This window comes from Canis aureus, chromosome 8 (assembly GCF_053574225.1).
Source record: "Canis aureus isolate CA01 chromosome 8, VMU_Caureus_v.1.0, whole genome shotgun sequence".
Lineage (NCBI taxonomy): Eukaryota > Metazoa > Chordata > Mammalia > Carnivora > Canidae > Canis > Canis aureus.
This window is the reverse complement of record NC_135618.1, coordinates 17938293-17959727: the sequence shown is the minus strand read 5'-3', so window position 1 is coordinate 17959727 and position 21435 is coordinate 17938293. Positions and strand designations below refer to the sequence as shown.

The following is a 21435-nucleotide window of genomic DNA, read 5'->3' as shown; positions in this document are numbered from 1 at the left end:
TCACTAAACAACATTATCTGATAAATTTATATTAAAGTAAACACATCTACACACAAAAGCATCTTAGGGCTGTATAAAGACAGTAGATTTCTGATATCCTATAAACCCAAGTTAGATCCTAACACCTACACTGTGAATCATGAGCAAGTTACTTGACTTCTCAAACATTCAGTTTAATTGTCCATAAAATCTACATAATACTGCCACCTTCCAGAGATACTGTGATAATCCAAAAGATTTTATGTGAAGCTCCAACTACAATTCTTGGCCCACTGTACAGTCACTCAATAAGTGAAAATTATTACTAAATTCCATAGGTAAGATACAATCCTATTTAATCTGCTATAAAAAAAAACCTCTTAAAAAACTAATAATTGGCAAAAATAAAGTTGTATATTTATGGCCACTTTTTGATTAATGAATTAAACACATTAGGATTTGGAAAGACTATACTTAGAACTCTATATTATTTCGTGGCTAACTATCCCAACTGATAACTTTGTTAACTCACTACAAAAACATCATTATGGAACGCCTGGGTGGCTCAGCAGTTAAGCATCTGCCTTTGGCTCAGGGCCTAATCCCGTAGTCCCGGGATTGAGTCCCACAACAGGCTCCTTGCATGGAGCTTGCTTCTCCTCCCTCTGCCTGTGTCTCTGATTCTCTTTCTGTGTCTCTCATGAATATATAAATAGAATCTTTAAAAAAAATATCATTACTGGAAAATATGTCTCAATTATGTCCTACTGATAGAAGCTAAGACAATATACACTATCAGTATTCATCTTAAAATAAAAATCAGATTAGGTAAGCACATCAAATCTACATTTAAAACAAACCAAAACTATGTCCTTGCTATTTATATGTCATTTGTTATTTTAAACTCCATTATTATAATACTACTGGTTTTTAAATTTTTAATTTCTCAAACATAAACATTAGAAGTAATGTTTACCTTTGGGAAAAGGAACTGAGTTTCTGAAGGTTCTAGAAAAGAGACATTTCACTGTGCACCCTTATTATGTACCTTTTAAACCACAGATCCAATTAATTAAAAAGATTTTCTTTAATTTCTTTAGGAATTCATCATAACCAAATAAGTAAGTTCTGTTTAAATTCCTGGGTGCAAATACTTTTTACATCTAATTCTTAACTGCTAAAAACCAGGTCATCTTGCAGAACAGCTGGTTAATAGATGGGAAGATATGGGCTCTAGTCTTGGCTTTGGACCAATTTACCTTGTGCCAAAAGGCATGCAATATAAAAAATGAAGTAGTTGATAAATCTATTCTTGACATTTTTAGGGCCAAGAATCCCTTCTGAACTCTTGACAAACAGTAAAACAAAGAAAATTTCATGTTTGTATATACAATTTCCAGGTTCCAAGGATTGGAGATTAAGAATTCCTGAAATAAGTGATCTATATCTAACTGGCCTTAAATTTCGGATCCTTATTTATGTAGATATAGAATTATCTTCTATCTGGGCTAAAATAGCATCTAGATTTTTCATTACTTATAGTGAAATATAAATCCTATCATCCATTTATTCAGTTTCCAAAGTTTATGAATCTACCTTTGGCTGGTTATCAAGAACAGCACATGACCACTGTCAAAAATTAAATGCCAAATTTCTGCTATCTGGCCTCAGGTAAAGTCGATTAAGGCAAATAATGATTAGATGAAAAAGTTTAAGCTAACTGCATTCCTTCAGATATTTTTATTTCAATCCTTACAGACTTAGAAAACATGAACTGCTCTCATAAATTTGTTAAGATTATGTACTAAGCTAGAGATTCCCTAAATTTCTTGGTTTGTGGTGACCTTAGTGTGTCAGTAATTTTTTCCGTATGCCCTATAGGCCAAGAGAAATACCTAACAATTCTGTACTAAATACAGAATACAAATACTAAATACAGAATAGCAATGCCCTAATTACTTAATACTTAAATTATAACAACTTAGCTATTTGAAATAGCATAAACTGAAAGAAAACATTACATTTTTTTTCATTCTTTAGCAACTATAGTTACGTATTAATGGTAGTACTTTCACCATTTCTCAAACTTTGAAATCAGATTGAAATCAGACTCTCCCACCTTCAATTCCTGCTCCTCCATACAAAGGGAATGTAGGATAATCTAATATTGAAACTTAACTGACTCCAGTTGGTTTACATGATTTCCAACAAATGGTGTCACTATTTGTCACCCTAGAAATTTTCAAATACACTGCAACATCCTGAGTGTTGCTGAGGTACCACAGAGAGTTTAGCCTCAGAGAGAACTGTGATACTAAAATATAGAAGGTGGTTACAAAAAAACTCTTGCAATATAAAATAGCATCAGTACTTGATGTGAATCCTTGAAGGTCTTTTGCCTACTTCAACCAACTCTCATTTCTTTTTAATTGGCTCACTAAATTCCAATTCTATCAAACTACAGAATTTACGGCTAGAGACAATCTCTCTTGGCTCAGCAACTAATACATGCTGCATCTTTGGAATATACCATCTTTCCTTCTTTTCTTCAACTAACTTCCTAGTCCCTTCTCTGCTAACTTTCACTTTGTTTCACAGTTGACCCCAATTTTTCCTGGGAAAGAATTTCCTGACTGTGCCCTCTTTGAATTTAGATTAGATGCCTCTCTTCACTACCTCAAACACCATGAGCAATTTGAGTGTAAGGTGGCTTATACCTGGCAGAGTAGTTCTGTTTTGTTTTCTTAATGATTAGTCCATTATATTACTTAATATTCTTTTAGAATTCAGGAAAATCTGTCACTGCTGAGAAACTCCTGCTTTCCTCTTTCTGATAAAGAGAACTTATACTTTAGGAAACTCAAAGGCAAAACAGATATAACCATAGCTGGTTAGCATGTTGGCTTCCTCTTCCTTTTCATAGGCCTATATTTTAAGTAACCATATTTTACTCCCATCTTTTGTTATGACATGGTTTAAATATTTTTTGAATAGGAGCAAGAGATATCTACAGTATAATCAATAATTTAAGATAACCAAATGTCCCTCTGTGGACAGGAAAGTACTATTACTCCTTTCCTAAAAATGTGAGTTGCAATAACCTGTGAAATATTTTTTTAAAGATTTTATTTATTTATTTATTCATGAGAGACACGGGGGGTGGGGGCAGAGACATAGGCAGAGGGAGAAGCAGGCTCCACGCAGGGAGCCTGATGTGGGACTCGACCAGATCTCCAGGCTCAGGCCCTGGGCTGAAGGTGGCACTAAACCGCTGAGCCACCCAGGCTGCCCTAACCTGTGAAATTTACTGGAAAATGTAATTTTCTTGATTTTGAAACAAGTGAAATGAGATATTTTATCTATTAAATTATGTCTCTACCCTAAAAAAATAATAAAACAATTATATCATAAATGCCAAAATTAATACTAGGCAATGAAATAATATTCCCAACAGAAGTAAAATAAATTAGCCTCAGAAAATAAATAGCTATTTAACCAGTAAAAACCTTCAGTGATAATCTTTGTCTCAGTAGGTTCTACTACAGACAATAATAACTGTCTATATCATGTTTACAAGCTTAACACTTTGATTCACCATTCACAACTGTTTTCTACTCTATAAAATTTCATGACTACCCCCAAATTAAACAGTAGGTATCTTTTTTCATCTTTTCAAAACAAAGTTAGGTCCAACCTCTAATCACAAACTCCCTTTAAAATTCATTAATATGCTCAGAAAGTACATAGATAAATAGAAAAAAAATGAACTAGTCCTAAGCATAAAACCAAACTCCTAACAATGTTCATGATGCTCCAATTATCTACACATAAAAGAAACCTTTTAATTCTCATATCTTTTATCACTGAAATCTTAAGCTAGCCATTCCATTCTAGTCAAATTAATCAAACACTTTGCTATTTACATCATTTTACTTTGTCTTTCTTATACCCTATTTATCTATTTAAATCCACCATCACAAAATACTTGTTCAAAAAATATGTCAGGTCTTTCATGGTTAATTCTATTTTAAATTTTACATTATCCATATGCTTAATGCATTTAATCAGATCAAATCCAAACAAAAGAAAACCATTAGTAAAATTAATACCCTCAGGATTTATAATAGAACAACTGAAACGATTTTTAGTTAAGCAGGTTTCAAGTGGCTAAATAAAAAAAGGAATAGAGACTCTAATGAGTAAGAAACAAAGAGCAAAAATTAGATGAATTTCAAAGGAACCAAAATAAATTAAAAACTCAGTGGGTAGGTTAAATAGCAGATTAGACCAAGATAATGAATTAGCTTACTGACAGAAAACTGAGGAAGTTACTCTGAATTCAACATATAGAGATATGAGAAACTAAAAGGCATGGAAGATAAAATGAAAAGATCCAAGATCCATCTAGGAAGAGCTCCAGAATAAGAGAATAAAGAAAATGAGGGAGAAGTACTGCGTGAAGATAAATGAGAATTTTCCAGAATTGAAAAATGATATAAATCCTTGGACTAGAAGGCCACACCAAATTGTAAGTAAGATAAATGAAAATAACAGAAATAAACAGAGAGAAAGGCACTTTATCAACAAATGAATGATCATTAGAGAAACAAAAGACTTTTCCTTAGTGATAACAGAGGCCCAAACTATCAAACTTCTGTAAGATTTTGAGCTTTTAACTTAAGGTCTTCATATATTGCTAAGGCTTTCTTTAAAAAAAATTTTTTTAACTGCCTCAAAATATTAACATTCTGGGAAAAATTACAGATAAACTAACCCAAAGTTCATATTACATTTACATCATTCTCCTGTTCATTAATCATGTATGTGTTAATATAAAGAAAAAACTGTGCTGCAGCACAAGAGAATGTGCCACTGTTACCTCTGAAACAAAGGTTTTTCTAATCATAATGTTAGCAATAATCCAAATGTAAACCCTAAGTCTTTATAAAAGCTGGAAATCTGTAATAAGAAACTTAAAAATAGTCATTTTCTTTCTTCTAGTCATTCTAATTCTAGGAATACAACCTAAGTAATAATTAGAAATTATTACTGTATAGAATGGTCAATTCAATAATTTTTAAAATAATCAATAATATATGCAAGGAATGTTACAAGCATGGACTTACAAGTAGCAGAGTTTAAACCAATTTATAAGAAAGAAAAAATTCAGGATGCTACTAAGTGTTCAAAAAAAGAATTTTAAACAGCCTAAGGAATAAGAAAATATTTCTCTTATTTTCACCCTTTATTATTCCACAGTAGTATGTACAGCCCCATACACTGCTACTATGTACACACAGTTTTATTTCAAATTATGTTTAAGAATGGGGGAGAAAAGGCTAGCAAAAAAAAAATCAAAATATTAATATTTCTGGGTATTTTCATTTTATTTTTCAAAGTTTTCCAAATTTGCTATTTTTTTTTAAGCAATGAACATATGCTGCCTATCTAATAAGGAGGGAAAAACATTATTTAAAAGAAACCCAAAATAACTTTCACTGTATTTCAGTTTTGGCAAATGTAAATTTTAAACAGGTATCTGATACTCTATAGTATATTTGCTATGTAGGTTATTTTGAGTCCATACAATCCTACTGCAAAAAGACTACATGATCCATTCTAATTACACCATTAACATGTGTGAGCCAAATATTTCAAATACACAGATGTGTTAAATGTATTTAATAAATACAACTATTTTATAAAATAATGAAATTCTGATTTGTAGACTAAAACATAAATTGGTATTTTCAAATTATTACATTTTAACAAACAGTATAGTTAAGAAGGAGAGTAAAATAAGAATACAATCAGATTCAAAGAACAAATTGGAGAAAAAAGTCTGTCACTTATGATCAAATACTTCATTTAGGGAGAGATAGGAAAGATGTTTACTTCTCACTGGCCAAGTTCCCAGAGAAGAAGTAAAAAAGCTGTTACTTTCTCTACACTATAGATCAAACAGTCTGACTTGACAGATGCCAAGAAATGCTAGAGTATCCAAAAAACTCACTGGGAACAATGGCTCATAGAATGTTTCAGATAGAAGGAACTTCAAAGATCAAGTAGCCTAACTACCTTGTTTTAGCTTTGAGGAAAGTGGATTCAAAGCAGCTAAGCAATTTGCCTAAGGTCGTAAAGAAAAGTCAGTGACCTTGCTAGGTTTACCACACCAGTCTCCTGACTCCCAGTTTGGTGCTTCTTAGAGGAGATCTTAGGAGTATCCACTGCCTTATTTTTGAACTACATCTTGGCCTGATTTGCATTAATTAACAGATGTTATATACCTTAAATCAGGAATATTGGCAGGACATAATTCTTCTAATTTCATGCTAATCCAATCCCTGTGTCTCAGGGGAGAATGCTCTCAGCCAGAAAGCAAGAAACCAGTTCTAACACCAGCTCTATGTCACTAGCTATGCAATTCAAGTATGTTATCCCCATGTCCCTGTACCAGTTTGCTCATCTGCAAAATGATGTTTGGCTTTCCTATCTTCCAGGTATTTTTTTTTATTTCATTTATTCAAAATGTTCACTGAATGCCAGGCAATGGAAAAGAGCACAATCCTGCTTTCTTTCGGGTATTCAATTTAAGGTAGTCATGAAAACCAAACATAATCTGAAGAAGTAACACAGATTTACACAAATGTAGGCCATATTGTGTGTTTATGTATGTACGTATAACAGAAAGCTCAATTAGAATATAGTATGATGGCAAGAACTAAGCCTTTGGAGTCAAACTGGCTATGTGTATTCTGATACTGCAACCATGCTAAAGCTTAGAAAATGGAATTATTACAACTACCTTGACTATATTATTTCTAAGTCTCATGATAGCTATGTCTAGGACTAAGAAGTATGTTTTCATAGTAACAGTGCAGTTCCTGGCACATAGCACTGAAGCAGATAGTACTGGATTCCTACATAATATCCATCTTCCCTTTATCCTTACTGAAAAAACTTCCACTCTGCTAGATGCAGCAAAGTACACATGAAATTCTCACTTCACCAGACTCTCTGGCTGCTAGAAGTAGCCATATGACAATTTTTCCAAAGAGAAGCCAGCCTAGTATTTTGGGGAAAGCATCTACTTCTCTCTTTTTTTGCTTAGAATGGAGACCTAAGGCCTGAAGATGAAGGAGCCATCATGTGACAATAAGGGGACAAAGAGGACAAAACCCAACATACTAAAGATGGCAAAACACAGAGAATGAACCTGGGACCCTGATGGCTTTACTGAACTGCTGCTATTCAGTCCTACATTGTCTACCTTGGATTTGTTTTAGATAGAATATAAATTTCTATCTGACCAAAGATCACATAGGGCCCTGTACACAATATAAAGACTTTGGTTTTTACTGAGTGAAACAGGGTAGACCTTAAGCAAATAAGTGATATGCTATGACTTCTTGTATTAAGAGACTTAGGAGTAAGCAGGGCAAAGCAGGGAAACCCATTTTATGAAATTATCATGGACGCTTATAAAACAGTCTCGGATGAATCCTGCCTCCCTGCATTTTTATGCAAGCCCCATTTTCACACTAATTGAAAACCAGCCTTTCAACTTACTCTGAGAGTGTGATGATAGTGACATTGTGGTAATAGACAAAGAGACACAAGCATGGACTTCAAGAGGAGCACAGCTTCTGTTTTCACTCTTAAAAACCCAAATACTATTTAAAGAAGTCCAGACTTGTGCTTGCTTCGGCAGCACATATACTAAAGAAGTCCAGACTATTCTGCTAGAGAGAGTGTCCTGGGAGATGAGAGTAACCATGTGGAGAGTGGCCATGTGGAAGAGAATCAAAGCACTCCAGCTGTTCCAGCTTTTGCAGCTAAGGCACTAGACATGTAAATCTGCAGTGGACATTCCAGTCCAGTTTAGGCACCATCTGAATGCAGCTGTATATAAGTAAGCACAGGCAAGATCAACAGAAAAAAACAAAAACAAAAACAAAACACCTAAGATACCCACAGAATCTTGAAAGGAGTTTGTTACATTTAACAGATAGGAGATTGAGGTTGCTGCAGTAATCCAGGCAAGAAATAATGATCACTTTAAAGTTTCTTCAATAACAATTAATTTAATCCCAATAGATAAAAAGTGTAACAATCTAATTTGAGTAATGAGGATGTCAATAACACTGTTATTATGTTAAAGTTTTTTTTTTCCTTTTCTTTCCCACCTTATGCCCCCTGCCATACTTCAAGAAGGATGTAGGTGGAGACAACAATCTTCTTCTTTAAAAAATAAAACAAAATATAAAATCATTACTTTTTAAAATAGACTTACTTAAAAAAGTTGCCTTACTTCCTCGCCATCCCTGTGACAAAATTAAGCATAAGCTGCAGGTACATGATTATATTCAATGACTGATTTAGGATTAGTTATGTGATTGAAGTAGGCCCATTCAGATGTCCTTTTCAAGGGAATTGATAAGGAAGTCCTTCTCCAGAGAACACTAGTTGCAAACATGATAAAAATTTAAAGTTACTGATGAAGATAAGTGCTATTCTTATAGATAACCACAAGACAAAACTAACCCAGAGAAAAGATGAAAATCAAAGAGAAAAAGATCATTGTGGACACAGGCTGAGCATCTAAATCCAATCATGTTTATATTCCCATACCCCTAAACTTTTAAGTTACAGTGCTAACCAATTCTTCTTTTGCTTTAGTTTGACTTAAGATTTCTCTTCTCACAAATCAGAGTGCCAAATAATACATCTGGCTTCCTACTTTGAAACATGAAGCTTTATCAATTTAGTAATGATAACTGCAATTCCAGATCTATACAGGTGATTTTTTCCCAATATCAAGATCAATATTCCTTGTAAGTGGCTGTGTACACTACCACTTAAAATAACCTCATTTTATACCACAAAACTGAACCTAATGGAGCAGATTTCTACTTTTCTTTCAAAGGAAGCTACTAGTCATTTTTGGTCTTATTTTGCACACTTTTCTCCCTTGAGTTTCTGGGAAATGTTTCTTATCTCAAACTATGTGATTCTAGTGAGGTTGTCAATGTTTTTACATAATCCTATAATCCCTGGCAACAGGTGAATGATTTAAGTATGGACATCTGACTAAGCTAAACCATAGTGTCCCACATCCTGGCCAAACATGACTGATTCATTCATCCCCCAAATATTTACTGAATACCTATTATGCGTGCTCTCACAGATATTGAATCCACAGTGAAGGAAAAAAAAGGACATCTATACTGTATTAGGACTTAATGACATCCCCAACTCTAATCCATAATCTGTATGTATCATTCTAGCCTCTTTCTCTTGCTCACCTGTAAATTTCCTTCCAGTAAGAAACCTGGCTTCTACTACTTGCCATCCACTTACTTATTCAATTCTAGCATACACGTATAGCAGGATCAGAATTGTTAGCCCATATCTTAATCACAGTACAGTGCTTACATGCACCTTTTTTGCTTTTGGTATTGCAGGTTCCCTCCAATTTCAAGTTTACCTAGGTTAGCACCTTTTCCCACCACTTTCTTCAGTGAGATTGTTTCATATAAATATGTATAATGCACTTTGGTTCTGTTGTAACAGCCTGCATTCCTTTCTCAGATCTCTGACCCCCTAAACGATTATTTTCTAATCATTACCTTACTTACTTACTTTTAGTGACAGTGCCCAGATCTTGATTTCTGACCCTAGTTTCCAATAAAAGAAATGGACTCCTTGAAGAAATGGTTGATTTCAGGACTGGAGTGGAAAAAGGGGGACACCTGGGGGGCTCAGTCGGTTAACCATCTGCCTTCAGTCAGGTCATGATCCCAGGTGCTGGAATAGAGCCCCACGTCCTGCTCTCTGCTAAGCAGGAAGCCTGCTTCTCCCTCTCCCTATTTCTGCTGCTGCTCCTCCCTGCTTATGCTTGCACACACTCTCTGTCAGATAAATAAAATCTTAAAAGAAAAAAAAAAAAAAGAAAAGAAAAAGCTCAAAATGAACCTGGAGCATTTTGCAGTCCAAGAAAGTAAAGTACTCAAAACAAAGCAATAAATGCAACACTGATGGAGGTATGTCAGAGGGACACAAGAGCCAGCTGGAAGAGCCTCCCCAACCCCCACTGCTGGCCAAAGCTAGAACAATTTTAGTAACAAAATAAGGTAATATTGGATTATAATCCCAAGTATAAAATAAATATCAGTCCATTCTAGTATAAATAAATAATCAAATTAATGGCATAAATCTCTTGTACATAAGAATTCAAAATAATATATATGTATACATATACACATTTTAGAGATATATATGAATATTTCCTCCTTTTCACACTGTACTCTTTGGAAGAAGTCATGTACAATTGACATAGAAGGGGGGGTTATGCTTCTCTTCTTTGATAGTGTGTATGTGTATATGTATATATGTTATACACATGTACAATACATATAATGTACTAACATATAAGGTTATGCTCCTCTTCTTTGTTTTTTTAAATATTTATTTATTTATTTATTTATTTATTTATTTATTTATTTATGATAGTCACACGGAGAGAGAGAGGCAGAGACATAGGCAGAGGGAGAAGCAGGCTCCATGCACCGGGAGCCCGACGTGGGATTCGATCCCGGGTCTCCAGGATCACGCCCTGGGTCAAAGGCAGGCGCCAAACCGCTGCGCCACCCAGGGATCCCTATGCTCCTCTTCTTTGATGGCAAAGTGTGTGTTTGTATTTCTGCCATCAAACAGGAGGATAACCTAACCTCCCCAACTCCTTATATGTCAGTTGTGCATAGTGACTTCCTTCCAAAGGATACAGTATGAAAAGGGGGGGGAAAAAAAAAAGAGAGAGTAACTTTATAATCAGGAGAGACCTGACAAATGCTACCTCAGGTAATCAAGGTTAATATCAACAGTGATAAATCATGTTGATATTATATAACTTTGACACAATATGATGAAAATGGTACTTTAACACTGTAGTTTACCTTCCCAAATCCCACAACTCTGGCCAATAAGGAAAAACAGCAAATTCCAGTAGAGGGGTATGTATAAAATACCTGACTAGTACTCCTCAAAACTGTTATGATCACTTTAGAAAGAAAGAAAGAAAAAGTCCGAGAAACTAAAACAGCCAAGAAGAGCTTACAGAGATGTGGCAATTAAATGTAATGTGGCATCCAGGATGGGATGCTGGTGCAGAAACTGAGAATTATATAAATGAGTGAAGTGTGGACTTTACCTTCTAATAAGATTCATTAACTAGGAGCTTATATCTAGAGAAAAGACAAACATTCAACAAGTAAACCACAACTAAAAAACTGGGATAACTGCAATGAAAGAACTCATGACAGAACAATGAAAAACCCACAAAACATCGAGGAAAGCCTCCCTAAGGCTGAGGATGCAAATTTTATTCTGAGACCCAAGAGATGATTAAGAGTTATCCAAATAAGGTGAAAGGAAGAGGTGTTCCTGCTTGAGAAACTAAAACAAAAATCACACTTGTCAAATTTCTGATTCTGGACAAGATGGAACATGCTCACTTCTTTCTCTCCTGCCTGATACCTATAACTAAACACTCTGGAAATAAACAGCAATCATAAGACTCTGAGAGGTGAAAAAAAGGCAAAGCATTTAGAAACTTCAGGTCTTGAGGAATACAAGGTGGTAAATTCTCTGGATTTTCTTTTTATCAAAATTTATCCACACTGGGTACCAGACAAGAACCTTCAAAGCCAAAGTTAAAAAAAAAAAACAAAAAAACAAAAAAAAGTCAAAAAGAGTCTGCTCTCTCTAGAACAGTGAAAGGAAAGTAAACAGCCCAGCAGGACAGAAACCTTTTTTGACAACACCCATCCTATCCCAGCCACACACCATGGATAGCCCCCCATCTGAGGCGTCTGGACTTAATTGGTAGCAGTAAACAGTTCAGGGTAGAATGGCAACACCAAGTACCCTGAGGCAGTGCTCTTCTGTTAGTACAGTGTCAGTGGAGCTCAAGTGAGTATACTGAAGGATACAGCAGGGAATATAAAGGTCCAGAAAGGGGCTCCTCTTACCCATCAAGGAAGAGGCATCAACAGAGACCAAGTAGGGAGTGTGGTCTGCTTTCCCTAACCCTGAGGTAGTAGAGGGCCTGGTATGTAGCTTTCCTTCCCAGTCAAAGCAGCCTAAGTAGAGATTAAGCACAGAATATATACTCTTACTCAATAAGATTATGTGAATCAGGATGATGCCCCCTTCCCTCATCAATGTGGTGTCAGCAGAGACCTGCCCCCATGTTCAATAGTTAAAGACAAGACAAGGTGAAACTCCCATCTACCACTTGCATGGTGTCATCAGACAATGAAAGGGATTCTGGGCTTTTGCTCCTCATCTAACAGCAATCATCTGAGACAGCAATCATCTCTTCCAATGGTGTGCTGTCAATGAAGACCAAGTGGAGACCAAGTCAAGAATTCTACTCCTATATAGCAGGAACAAGCAGTCCTCTTCACTACCCCAAGAAGACAGTGGAGTAAAAGACGACCTTAGTAGAGAGAGCTGGAGAAAAGAACCCATTAAGCCTGCATAAGAAGTCCTGCACAGACCCATGACTTGGCAGAACCAATCTACAGATTAAGCTGACCAGAATTCATATGCAAAAAGTTTTTAGAGAGAGCTGGAGAAAAGAACCCATTAAGCCTGCATAAGAAGTCCTGCACAGACCCATGACTTGGCAGAACCAATCTACAGATTAAGCTGACCAGAATTCATATGCAAAAAGTTTTGAGAAGGGATGCCTGGGTGGCTCAATGGTTGAACATCTGCCTTTGGCTCAGGGCATGATCCCTTAGTCCTGGGATGGAGTCCTGGGATTGAATCACACATCTGGCTCCCTGCATGAAGCCTGCTTCTCCCTCTGCTTATGTCTCTGCCTCTCTGTGTCTCTCATAAATAAATAAAATCTTAAAAAAAAAAAAAAAAAGTTTGAGAAATAGACTACACCATAAAACCCAACTTTTTTGGAATAGCCTTCAAGTAGTACGCGGAGCCGACCAGAATAATACTGTGAGGGCTCTGGAAAAGGAATAATCATTGGAACTACAGCCCACAAAATTAGGCCAAGAGATATGTGCTAAACCTAAAAAGAGTGAGTACTTGCTAAAATAGAAGATTTAAATAGGATACAAGGTCTCATAATAGTCAAAATGTCCAGAATAACAATAAAAAGAAAAAAGAAAACAAAACAAAAAACCAACACTCACCCAAGAACCAGGAAAATGACAAACTGAACGGGAAAAGATAATCAATATATGCTAAAATGAAGAAATACCACATGCTGAAGTTCATTAATAGGATTTTAAAGCAATCATCATTAAAAATGCTTCAACAATTGAATAAATGAAAAACACGGAAAAATTTTAAAAATGAATAGAAAAGCTCAGCAAATAATAGAAGATAGGGAAAAAAACTAGTAAATTGCAAAACTGAAAAATATAATTAAAATAAAAAGCTCACTGGATGAGCTTGATAGTCAGATAACAACAGAAAGACTCATTAAACTTGAAGAAAATCTGAACAGAAAAGAAACAGATTGAAAAAAACAAAGCACAGAGATCTATAGAACAAAAGATCAGACATTTGTGTTACTGGAGTCCCAAAAGGAGAAGAGTAAGTGTATGTTTGAGAGAATATTGAAAAAAAATGGGGCGGGGGGTAACTTCCAAAATTTGCCAAAAGGCATAAATCTATAGAGTTAAGAAACTCAGTAAATCCTAGAAAGGATAACCCTAAGGACGTTCAAAGAAAGCCAAGGTATATCAAATCAAATTTATGAAAACTATACACAAAGAACCATTTTTAAAAGCAGCTAGAGAGAAATGATGCATTTATCAACAGAAACCATGGATGCCAGAAGAAAGCAGTATAATTTTAAATGCTGAAAGAAAACTGTCAACCTCAAATTTTATACCCAGTGAAAATATTCATAGAAATTAAAGGGAAATGAAGACATTCTCAAAGAAAAAACTAAGAGAAATTGTCAGCAGCAGTCTTAAAGAATGGCTAAAAGAAGTTCTCCAAACTAAAAAGAAATGGTAACTGAGGGAGATATATTAACTTCAGAAAGAAAGAAGACAAAATAAATAGAGCTAAATGTAATAGACTATCATTCTCCTCATGGATTTTCATATGATCATTTGATGTGCTCAAAGTAGAGGAAAATAAAACAAATTTTAAAATGATAGAACCTAAGTAGAAGTAAGATTCTATATTTCACTCAAAGTGGCAAAATGGTGAGGTGCCTGGGTGGTTCAGTGAATTAAACATCTGCCTTCAGCTCAGGTCATGATCTCAGGGTCCTGGGATTGAGCCCCACTTTGGGCTCTCTGCTCAGCAGGGAGCCTGCTTTCCCCTCTCCTTCTGCCTGTGGCTCCACCTGCTTGTGTGCTCAAAGGTGCTGTCAAATAAATTTTTTTTTTTCAAAATGTGGTAAAGTGTCAATCAATACCAATAGTATCTAAAATAAGTATCTAAAATACACATGCATATTGTAATAACCAAAGGAACCACTCTGAAAAACCTCGTGAAATGCTCAAAAGTACTATAAAAAATTAAAATGGAATTCTAAAAAATGTTCAGGAAGACCACACGTAGACAACAAAAGGGAAACAGAGGCAGAAGTAGCAGAAGGAACAAACAGAAAACGAACAGTGATCTAGCAGACCTAAGCTCTTACATATCAATAATTACTAGAAATGTAAATGCTCTAAATATAAAAATTCCAAACAGAGATTGGCATAATGGATTAAATCTAGCTATAGGCTATTTATAATACCTTAAATTTGATTATCATGGCATAAGTAGATTTAATGAAAAGTACATGCCATTTAAACATTAATCAAAATAAGAGCAGCAGTGGCTATATTAACATTAGGAGAAGCAGACTTCAAAGCAAAGAAAATTATCAGGGCAGAAGATGTTCATTACAAAATGATAAAATGATCTATCAAGAAGACATAGTAATCCTAAGTGTAGAAACAACATAGATTCAAAGTATAAGAAACAAAAGCTAACAGAACCCAGAAGAAAAATAGAAAAACATAAAACTATAACTGAGGACTTCAATACTCTTCTCTCAGCAAAACAGAATTACAAGATGAAAACCAGCAAGAAGAATTAAACACCACCATCAAAAATTTTTTAATTAAAATTTAAAAAATTTATAATTACTCCACTTAACAAAGAGATTTTTAAAAATACATAGTACTGGGGTGGCTCAGCGGTTTGGCGCCTGCCTTCGGCCCCAGGCATGGTCCTGGGGACCCGGGATTGAGTCGGGGACGTCGGGCTCCCTGCATGGAGCCTGCTTCTCCCTCTGTCTCTCTCTCTCTCTCTGTGTCTCTCATGAATAAATAAATAAAATAAAAAAAAATACATAGTACTGAGTAAAAATTAAAATACAATGTAACAAAATGTGAGGGATGTCACTAAACTCCCACCTCAAGAAATAGAAAAAAGAGCAAAATAAATCAAAAGTAGGTAAAAGAAACAATAAAAGTCAGAGCAGAAAGCAATGAAATTGAAAATAACAGAAAAAAAACAATGAAAAAGTTGATTGAAAAGATCAATAAAACTGGTAAACCTCTTTGTCAGCAAGACTGACAAAGATCTAAATGACACAAAATACAGTACCAGGATTAAAACAGTGAATGTCACTGCAAATATTACAGCCATTGAAAGAATTAAAAATAAATCTAATTATATCAACCAATAACTCTGATGAACCAACTCCTTGGAAAGGACAAACCACCAAAACTCACCCAATATGAAATATGTAATCTGAACAATCCTAAAACTGTTAGACAATCTTTTACAGAAAATATGAAGGAATACTTCCCAATTCCTTTTAAAAGGTCAGTGTTACTCTAATAGAATAAATGAACATAAAGATCAAATTATCCCATGAATTTAGATGTAAAAATCCTCAAAAAAAGCAAATTGAATCCAGTAATGAAGAAAATTACACATTATGACCCTGAAAGATTTCATGTATACAAGTCTGGTTCAATATTCAAAAATCCATCAATATAATCGACCATGTCAAAAGAATAAAGATGAAAAATCACAATCATACTAACTGATGCAGAAAAGCATTTGACAAAATTCAACAGGTATTCATAATTATAAACTCTTAGTAAACTAGGAATAGAGAACTTCTAAACTTGATACAGATTCTACAAATACAGCTAGCATATATTACATATTGAAAGACTAAGTGCTTTCCCCCAAGTTCAGGATCAGGATAAAGACACATGCTCTCAGCAATGTTCTTCAACACAGTATTGGGCATTCTAACCATTTCAATAAAACAGAGGACATACAGATTGGAAAAGAATAAGTAAAATTGTCCCTAGTAGCAGATTAAATGGTCATCTACATTTAAAAAAAAAAATCTAAAAAATTTACCAGAAACTACTAAAATAAAATAATTCGCAATATTACAGGTTACAAAAACACTAAAATAATCAGTCATAATTAAAAAAAAAATCAATCATACTTCTGTGGACTCACAATGACCATGTGGACATCAAAGTTAAAAACACAATACCATTTACAACCACTGCCCTAATACTCCTGTGAGGTGATACACAGTACCCATGTCTGTTTCCTATCACATCCTTAATTATGATACCTTAACTTGTCTTCCTTGCTTGACAGTAGGATAAACTCTCTAAAAGCAGGTGCAGCATCTATCTTGTTCACAACTGTGTCCCCAGCACTGTGTCTGACACATCATAGCTCATCAATAAATATTTTTGAGGACATTAAAAAAAGGAATGTGCTTCAAGTTCCATAGCTAGACTAATAATCCCCTATATCCAAACCCGAAACTCTACCACTTTGCCAATAAAAAAGTGCTAGGTATATTAAAAGTTTCAGACAAAAAGAAAAAAAAAGTATTGGGAATACAAACATCTAGAGTTAGAAATCAAGATAATCTTTACATTTTATAGTATGGAAAGGGCTTTCAGTCACAATTGTTCTTTTCAATTAAGTCACAAGCATATTCAAACACAAAAGAAAATTATATAGTAAGCAACAAAATATGAATTGTTAGTAATTGTCCTTTTAATGACTACTTAATTTTCCTGTTACTTTATCTTTACATTCTAAATTCTTACACCTTTATGTGTTTAAAACAGAAAAAACGTTATCTTGTCAGTATTCTAAATCAGGGGGCTCATTATCAAGTGACAGGTACCAGAACTACCAATTACTCTAGGAACATCTAATCACCATTCCATTGATCAATTTTATCAATTTTCCACTAGTAGTGATTCTTAAATATTTTTGTATTATGTGGAGTTGGGGTCAGGGGTGGGGGCATAGATTACAGGTCTACACTGGGATACTGATGAAAGCAATGGACTCAGAATATTTTGTGTGTAACAAACGTACACAAACACAGAGAGGGAAGAGGTTTCAGGAGGTTCACAGATCCCTAAATCCATCCAAGGATCCAAAGTTCAGAATCCACGTAGGTCAAGCCTGTTGTCAACCAATTTCCTTCTAGCTATCAGCTATTTCTTTGGAGCCTAGTGTGCAAAAAAAGACTTTTTAGGAAATATACTCTGTTCACAAAAAACCATAAAATAAAATTTTGATTAATTAACTTCCTGGAATACAAAATTAACTTCCTCTGTACAAAATTAACCACGTTAAAAATTTAAGCAGAGCTCTGGATGATCAGAGAAATCTTCCTCAGTGCCTAGATCCTATTTGTTTGCACACCTCTGAAGGTAAAGCAGGGTATCTTCTTCATTCTGAACCTCCTCCATTCCTCAACTTCCCAGGAGATAAAACCATATAAGCTGTTTTGTGTCTATGGTCCTAACAATATAAGAAACAAGAATAATAATCTCATACATTCATTAGTAATCATTATATTTTAACGAGACTCTTAAAAACAAGTGAAAAAAAAGGGTCTACTTCTACATTATGGTTTTCTTTCACCTCTAAATATGAATTAAAGTCATTTCTCCTGGCCAGAGCTTCTCAATAGGGGCTTTATCACCAACCCAGGGCATTTGGAAAAATGTGGAAATTCTGGCTGTGAAGATTACAATAAAATGGAGGGAGGCAGGTGGAGAAGTGACTCAGGCAGAGGCCGAGAACTGTGACAAAAAAGGTTCTAATAAAATAATGAAACCTACAAGTATAGCAGAACTAAGGTTTTTGTCTCAAAGGACTAAAGTGATTAAATCATTGAAATACCAAAAGAGAAAGAGAAGGAAGGAGGAAATCAAACTTGAGATTCTTATATAATGTTTTAAGTTGAAGAAACATAAAGCAAGTTGTCATTTACTGAGAGTTGGGAGGTAGGGAAGGCACAATGAAACTATATAAACAATGCAACAGAACATCCCTATGGAAGTAAAACTAGTTAAGTGCAAGATAAGTTACAACTATTTACAAATAGAAACAAAGAGCCAAGTGACTTGGTTGAAACAACTTAAAAATTAGTGAATGATAAAGTATTATACCAGTAATTAGATAAAAATGTGGTCTACCAAACTGAGTTCAACATCCCCACTCTCCTTCATATTGGTCTTCGTGTCCACTGATGACACAAGATACAATATTTTATAATTACTATGAGGTTGAATCTTAGAGTTAAAGATTTCACCAAGGAATAATTTCTGGTATGGAAATGATAAATACTAGATTTATTATAGTAGTTGGGGGTAAAAGGGAAGAAGTTCTAGAGAGGTACCCTTAGACAGTTGCACTGGTAATATTTATATCTTTAACTGAGTATCACAGTGCTTTGTTTTATTATTCTCTATGCATCTTTTGGTATTTCTACAATATTTTTAACAAAACAAGAAAGGAATAATACAAAAAATAAAGAAAAACAAAGATATCTAATAGTAAAGACACTGGATTCCATTATTGGGGGAGTAGATAAAAGTAATCTGTAGAATTCCCAGAAAGCCATCTAAGTAGGACAGTCTTCTGTCTGGTATTTCTATAATACAGTACAGATAATGGCTTCTCAACCTCTTAAAATTTTTTCTACTCTGAGAATACACTTTCCTGAAAACATGTTAAGAATGGTCGATTTAAAAAAAAAAAAAAAAAAAAAAAAAAAAAAAAAGGTCGGTAAATTGGTGCAACCACTGTGGAAAAATGTATGGAGGTTCCTCAAAAGCTTAAAAGAAAAAAAAAAAAAAAAAAAAGCTTAAAAGAGAAATACCACATGACCCCATTATTCCACTATTGAGGATTTATCTGAAGAAAACAAAACCCCTAAATCAAATAGATGCATGTATCAATATGTTTATTAGAGCATTATTTACAAATAGGTAAGATATGGAAACAATCCAAGTATTCATCAACAGATAAATGGATAAAGATGTATTTACACACACACACACACACACACGAATATTACTCGGCCATAAAAAAGAATAAAATCTTGCCACTTATGAAAACACAGGTGGGCCTAGATGATATATGCTAGGAAAAATATGTCAGGCAGAGAAAGACAAATGCCATTTGATTTCAACTTTATGTGGAATCTAAAAAACAAATGAACAAGCAAACAAACAAAAGAACACACTTAAATACAGAGAATAAACTGGTGCTTGCCAAAAGGGAGGTGGTTAGGCAGATGGACAAAACAGAGGGAATTAAGAGATAAAAACTTCTACTTATAAATAAGTCATGGAGATTAAAACTACAGCGTAGGAAATACAGTCAGTAACACTGTAATAAAGTTGTATGGTGACAGACGGTAATTACACTTATGGTGAACACTGAGTAATGTACACAATTGTTGAATCAATATGTTGTACACCTGAAACCTAACACCCTGTCAATTATATTTCAATAATAATTTTTTTAGATTTTATGTATTCATGAGAAACACAGAGAGAGAAAGAAAGAGCAGAGACACAGAGGGAGAAGCGGGCTCCATGCAGGGAACCTGACGTGGGACTCGATCTCAGGTCTCCAGGATCACACCCTGGGCTGAAGGCGGCACTAAACTGCTGAGCCACCCGGGCTGCCCTCAATAATAATTTTTTTAAAAGAATTTTAAAACTGTTACTGGGTATATTTCAATAAGTAAGAAATATTAAGCATATTTAAATTTATACCCAATATAATATATAAGCTTCTTTTATAATTCCTAAAAATGAAGTCTCTTAGCTATTACTTAAATTCTTAGTAATATCTCATTTTTTCTCTTCTTGTAAAGCTAGTGTCCACAAATATTAATATATCAGAATACAATAAAATGGCACAAATAATATTAAGGGTCAAGTAAAATCTGCCTAAGTTGGTGTCCTAAGTGGATTCCGACTTAATTTTAATTTAAAATACTTTATATTTCATGGCATATTATGTTAATATAATGTTTTTAATTATTTACAACAAACTGAAGGAATTACACATCTAAAGAAATCCTGCACATTCTTAACAATTCAGAATATGGTGTGCTTTAGTTCTTTTGAAATTTTATAGTATAATAATAATATCACCATAAAATAATTGTTATCATCAATATAATACCTGTAATTGCCAAGCACATTTCTCCTACAAGTCATGTTCTATGAGGTACTACAAGAACATATATGGGAAGGGGTGGCCAATAGCCTGATCAGATAAAAATGATAATTCAGCTTTGGCAGCATATAGACACTCTATCTTCCATCTTACACCTCAGATATTGGTTTGCTTTTAAAAATTATTTCATTCAGGGGCGCCTGGGTGGCTAAGCTGGTTAAGCATCTGCCTTCAGCTCAAGTCATGATCCCTGGGTCCTAGGACAGAGCCTCACATAGGGCTCCTTGCTCAGCAGGGAGTCTGGTTCTCCTTCTCCCTCTGCCAACCTCCCCCCCTTATGCGCTCTCTCCTTCTATCTCAAATATTTAAATAAAATCTTAAATTATTTCATTCAGCAACAATTTATTAAATATCTACTATGTGTAAAGTCCTATTCTAGATACTGATACAAGGATGATCAAGCCATGCTTCCTATAAATTGGTGGCTGAGATGTAAGTTCACGGATGTATATCTACTTTAACTTATTTAAAAACTAGAGTCATATTATCTTGAAAAATGTGATTTTTAAGCTCATAAAATCACTAATATATATAAAACAAATAATTTTTAAGTCAATAATGTGTCACAAGTTACTCTTAATAAAATTATGAAGTCTTCATAAGGGGAAAAAAAAGGTAGGTTAAAAATGATTTCTCCACATTGTTTCCATTTCTCTTACCAGGCCTAGACATATATAAACATACCAAGTATAATTTTAAGAACTCATACATAGTATAATTTTAAGAACTCATACATATGTTTATATTAGAACTGTAAACGGTAATGAAAATTACATAAAATAGTTTCTTCCTCCTCAAATTCTAACAAAATTCAAACCTCAAAATTCATTTTCCTCCTATAGCTTTGAAACTTGAAGAGATTCATCTATTTAT

General features: G+C 34.4%; 1 protein-coding gene across 2 annotated transcripts in view; it reads right to left on the bottom strand.

The window, feature by feature from the left end:
* The window catches only part of PKN2 (protein kinase N2), a 130134-nt gene that overhangs the window by 81936 nt on the left and 26763 nt on the right, over nt 1-21435 (bottom strand). The window lies entirely within an intron of this gene.